Source organism: Colossoma macropomum, unplaced genomic scaffold, assembly GCF_904425465.1.
Source record: "Colossoma macropomum unplaced genomic scaffold, Colossoma_macropomum, whole genome shotgun sequence".
Lineage (NCBI taxonomy): Eukaryota > Metazoa > Chordata > Actinopteri > Characiformes > Serrasalmidae > Colossoma > Colossoma macropomum.
Window position 1 is genome coordinate 20,620,871 of NW_023494790.1, and position 6,000 is coordinate 20,626,870.

A 6,000-nucleotide genomic window follows, 5' to 3' on the forward strand; every position below is an offset into this window, starting at 1 on the left:
TTCTCTCTGTTTCATCATGCATTAGAGGCTGTTACTGGAGGCTCCCTACAGAGCATGACTTTGACAGAACAAATGAAAACAGAAAAACGACTGTGAGTGTAGAGATGTTTGTCTCGATAAATGCAGTCATCAGAAGTTTTCAATTGCTACTGTGCAGAGGTTCTATATGACTTCTAAGAGTAAGAATTCTGATCTTGTCTCAGCTATTTACTTTCATATCCTTCTGTGTATGACTATAAAGGCCTGGGAACAATGACCTGAGATATCTGATGTGTGTCAGACTAAGTGTTGCCTCTGCTGGAATTGACCACAGACCTCCTGGTGAGTCTCCTCTGTGTCTGATGAACAGGGTTGGGAGGTTTACTTTACGATGTATTCTGTTACAGATTACTGATCACCAACTGCAACCTAATCCAGAGGATTAGCCATATTAAAGTAATGTAATCTGATTACTTTCTGTTACTTCTGGATTATTTGTCTTTAATTAAAGATGTATTATTAAATAAAGAAAAGAGAAAAATATTTTCAACTTTTTAACAAGAATTTAACTTCTCACACACCAAACACAAAAGCTGCACTGTTTGATGAAACAGAATGAGAGATTATAGGTGACTTAAATATTGTTCATCACAGAAACAGACACTGATTTCACTTTTAGCAAACCTAAGTGGAGCAATATATGGAAATATTTAAACTATAGAGATAATATATTTGTATAACAGTATATTTAGACATGTATACTCAAACCTTGCAGTTCAGAAATCAAAATTGATTGATTTAACAGGAAAATATTTTTAAAAATCAGTACTTATTATTACACTTATTATACACTTATACTAAAACATAGGGGAACAAGTAATCCATGTGGAATGATCCAGTACATGGATCCAGTGCAAGTGCAATACAGTTAAAAACTACACTACAAATCTGTTGTTTTTTATGCCAAAGTCAAAACATCAGTCTGGTAGAAATCTTATTTTGAGACCCCTCATCAACAATAATCATAAATAGAGGTCAATCTAAAAACTCTGATTGGCCATCATATGTGTCGTCTGCTTAAAGGCTGTACTGGTTAATACGGTTTCATGTTGGTGCATCGAGGGATCAGATTCTACTATTGTTTACTAAGACTTTACGGATAGGAGATCCTAGATCAGCACTCCTAGGGGCAGATTTACTAAAAGAGGCACTAATTACAACAGTGTACAGAATTCAAAATTAACTTTGAGGAAATAAGACATTTTTTGATGTAAGTAAAAAATGATTAATAATGTTTCAAAATACATGTTCATTTTCAGATGAAGGGATGTGTGGAGGGAACTGTGTTTTAACCTCTTAGCTACATGCAGTGAATTAAACTGCACAAACTGTGACATTTTTGCTGTAGAACAAACAAAACAACAAGTAGCCTTAGTAATACAGAGATTTCTCAGCCAAAACAGTTTCTATTTGTTCTACATCTTTTATAGAATCTATATGTTCTATATATTCTATACATGAACAATAGAGGACAGTCAAATCATTATTTAGGCAAAACCTGCTCTTAAGGCATCTTGATGAGTGTTGTAAAATGTGTCCTACACTACTTGTTCATCTACTTTAGTTTACTCACTGCTGGTTAACACTGGATAATCTTAATGAACTGTATGTACTTGGTGTTTTCTTGATTAAAAGTTTAATTAGGCAATAATACATTTTTACTTCACTGTATTTCACCACTGTCTTAATCTACACTTCCCTGGATGTCTTCAGTGCTTCAAAACAGTACATGACAGATGAGGGAGCATATTAGTTTCATTCCTTCTGATATCTGAAATTGTGCAGACGTTTCCAAGCTGTGAGGGAGATAATGGATTTACACATGTATTTCAAATAAAGATGTTTAAGCAGCATGCCTTCTTAAAATTTAATGACTCGCTTTAGAGCACAGTGTCCATCAGAGATACTGGGAGAGGCTTTGCATGCTATTATATGATAGGCCACATTTTTTCCCCTTTTTTCCTTTCAGATGACCTTGATGCTTCCTCTTGTTGTATTGCTGTGCTGCAGGGGCAGTTCTCAAGGCAACTGCAGTAATGGAGAAAATAAATCAAGCTCAAGACATTACAGCCACGATATCTGCTCACAGTTTGTTACTGATATTCGTAATTGCTGTCTATTAATTTTCTACTTTCAGCGTGCGCTGACACATTCTAACCTCTCTGCGGCAGAATTTACATGCTGTGGATGACCTTTTACTTCTTGAGATTTTTGTAATTATCAGTACCTGTTTATAGAAAGAAGGCACTATGATGGAGGAATATACATACTGTTACTATAAGGCACTTCCTTCTAATGCTCTCCTGGAGACAAAGCTTTGGAGCTTAGCTTCCAAACTTGATCAAACAGATCTGATGCAGTTAATGAAGATCTACAGTAGCTTTTGAAAACTAGATCAAGGGATGTTAAATTAAGAATCAAGATATCTGCTATATCATCTGCTTAAGCAGAACCACAAAATATAGATAAATGAATAGTTGCTTATGACTTATCATGCAGTTTCTGAAGATGTATGATACACTGTTATCTATAAAAAATGGACAGACAAAATCTAGGTTAGCTGCTACTATTGTTTTTTTTAAACTATGCAATGTACTTTTATCCATTTTTATACTTAACGGTACATTAGAAACAACATGAGGCAAGTCTGTTTGAGATTATTAATTATTAAGTTGGCTTGACAAAGCCAACTTACTGTTCCTCATTCTACGTTTTGCTTTTTTTGTCCCGTTTTTCACCATTTCTCATATTAGCAACCACCTGGAACATCATAGTAATGGCCTAGTACCCTAGCGACCACCTGGCAAAACATATCAATGGCCAAGCAACACCTTAGCAACCACCTGTAGTAACGTAAAAACAGCATAGCAAAACCTTAGCACCCCACCTGGGATAACATAACAATGGGCTGGCAACTTCTTAGCCAGAACCCGGGATACCACAGCAATAGCCTAGCTACATCTAAACAACCCCCTGGATACCACAGCAACATCCTAGCAACACTTTAGCAACCACCTGGAAAACCACAGCAATGGCCCAGCAACACTTGGGATTTCATAGCAATGGCCAACATAAAGCTTATTCATGAACTTTCCCCTTCTAGTTTGTTACTAGTCTCTTGCTGGTCTTTACCTCAAACTGTCCGCTTTTGGCAGCAGATCTTTTAGAGTCATGGTCCCTAAATTATGAAACATGCTTCTCTATGCCTCTGTCTCTCTTCTTCTATACTCCTCCCTCAATACCTTCAAAGTACAGATCAAAATCCTCATCCAGTTTTTCCACCCTCATCCATTTTTTTCTTCTTTGACAAGACAGTCTATGACTGTGCATACTTGATTTTGTTTCCTTGCTTTCTATCACGTCTTATGATTATGTACAGTTTGTTTCCCGGTTTTGTTGTTGAATTTCCTCTTCAAACCCAGCAGTGTGCTGGCCAGGGTATGAAGCACTATGGAGAGTGTCTTACCAGAGGCCCTAAATATATCCCTAAAAATATCAATATTTGTTCCACTCAGTAGTCTCACTTGGAGTAGGAGTGTTTCCCAAATTTCTAGACCCTATGCAAATACTGTGTGGGCCCCCTTCTCAAATTTGAATTTGTACCCCAAAACAAATGTTTAAGTCTAAGCCGACGGAAGGTACCCTCAAATAAGAGTAATTATTTCCATTATTTCCACAGTTGTGATACTCCTGCTCAGAGCAATATTCTGCAAGAACATGCCCACATTACTTTAGTTTTTGCAGTATTTAAGCTGACATCAGTGTGTCCCCACCATTAACATCCAACAGCTAAGCCTGCTCAGCAGGGTTGCAGCCTATTTGCTCTATAGAGAAAAAGATTATGCAGTCCTGCAGCATGTTTCTTGGATTTAGGACAATGTGCATGGTTGACCCCTTCTGGATAGAAAAAGGCATGTTTTCTGTAGCATCTGACCGTCTGATTGTTGCAAAAGCTGAAATATACGAGGTTCGCACTTTCAGGCATTTCTGTTTTCCATATTGTCAATGTACTACATGGCCCATACTGACAAACTGGGGGTTGCTAATTAGCTCAGTATCTCTAGTTACATTAGAGAAAACCTCACTCAAAGTACTGTGGAGTAGTGATGCTCTAAAGACAGCACAGAATTTCATCCCACCAGCAGCACAGCAGGTCTGGGCTTAGAAGCTATTCCATTTTCTGCCGATTCTTTTTGTATCTCCCTCCATACTCATAAGTAAAACAGAGAAAATAGAAGGGGTATGGTGCATTTTAGTTGGGTTTTCTCAGGCTCTTCCCTTGTAGGGGACTGTGAGTGCAGACTCTTTTAGCTAAAGGATGTCCATCTCATTCTCATCATGTACTTTCAAAATCTTTGGCAACTAAACACAACATGGTCACACACACATTGCTTCATCGACAATACAAATACAGTGAAACGTGCGTGACTACACCACAGAAACATAATTTACATCAACATTTAGCATCAAATCAAGGCAAAATACTAAAAATTCACTTCAACATGCTTTATTGTCTCTTGTTTAGACCTTCTTAGTGCCAGTAGCAATAGGCCTCATTCACCAACACCTGTAAGTATTTTTCTTTAATTGTTCTTGAGAAAGGTCCTAAGAAAAGTGTACATCAGTTTCATGACGTGTTCTTAAACTGCAGGCCTGTTCACACCTTTTTGCTCTTGAGTGTGTGTAGATACTGTTCTTACCTAAGAACAAATCCCCAAGAAGAAAACATTAGTGAATGTCAGAATCTTCATGAAAGCTGCATAAATGGGTTTTAAGAAGAAACTTCTTCTTCAGAATGAGGCCCTTTGGTTTGAAGAACATATATCCCCCACAGTGACAGCCATTTAGGCTAAATTACAGCCTCCACAAGGCAGGGTTAGTGTTGTTACAACTGAGCTCCATTTCCCCCTCATATAAATTGAAAACTTTCTGGAATGTTTATTCACAGATGGAAAGCTTGACTGTTCAAACAACATAGAAATATATTTATTGTGTTTGCATCGTTTTACCACACTTTTTGACAAATGTTACAGCTAGCCCCTTAATCTGTTACAACAAACTCTATGGGGTAAGTTGTAACATTTGCGCTCATCCTGCTTTTGGCGGATTTTTAAAAATATTAGGTGCCTGAAACAGTTTTTATATGTTCATTCAGAGCAAAAATTTGTATGTTGCTTGCATAAAAAAGACTCATCTTGCTCAAATATTTTTCAAGTTATTTGCCAAAAAAGGAAACATGCCTCGCTCTCGCCAACCTGACTTTTCCCACAGACTATGACCTTCCTAAAGGCTAGGCTCCCATTTCATGGAGAAGATGAAGAGTGACTTTATGTTGAGTATGTGTTCTTCCTGCACAGCTCCTTCGTTCTCCTCAACTATAGATGAAAAAGAATATTGCCTTGTTAACTGCCAGGTTCCGGGGCAAGGGTGGATAAGGCAGTCACCCTTTACATCAGCACAACTCTGCTCTGCTCTTTTCCTTTCAGAATGCTTTGGGTCTGACAAGCAATGACAGCTTCTTCAGGCAGTTGGTGGGCACTCAGCATGAAGTTAGGGTAGATACTAGATATCTGAGGGGGGGCCTAGGTGCCATAATGTGAACTCTACTGAAGCAACAGAGCCAAACAAGAGTAGTAGAGCAAGGAAGAGGAGATAACCAGAGTTGGACCTTCTTTTGGCATGTTTGTTTTAAAGTGGTTTTGACTCGGCTCAAACAAAGTGTGACACTGAGCTCTTTCGTTTCTCTTTCTGTTTCTCATGGGTAACATAAACTGTAAGAAGTTACACATTATTTATGTGCTTGTTTGTTTGTTTGTTTGTTTGCTTGTTTATTGCTGAGCCATCATCCATCACAATTTGAAGGACACATGCCACTCCAGATAAGAGTGTCTGCTAATGTAAATGTAAATGTAAAATACACTTGTGTGCAAAAATTTCGTTTTGCTCAAATGACGTTTTGTT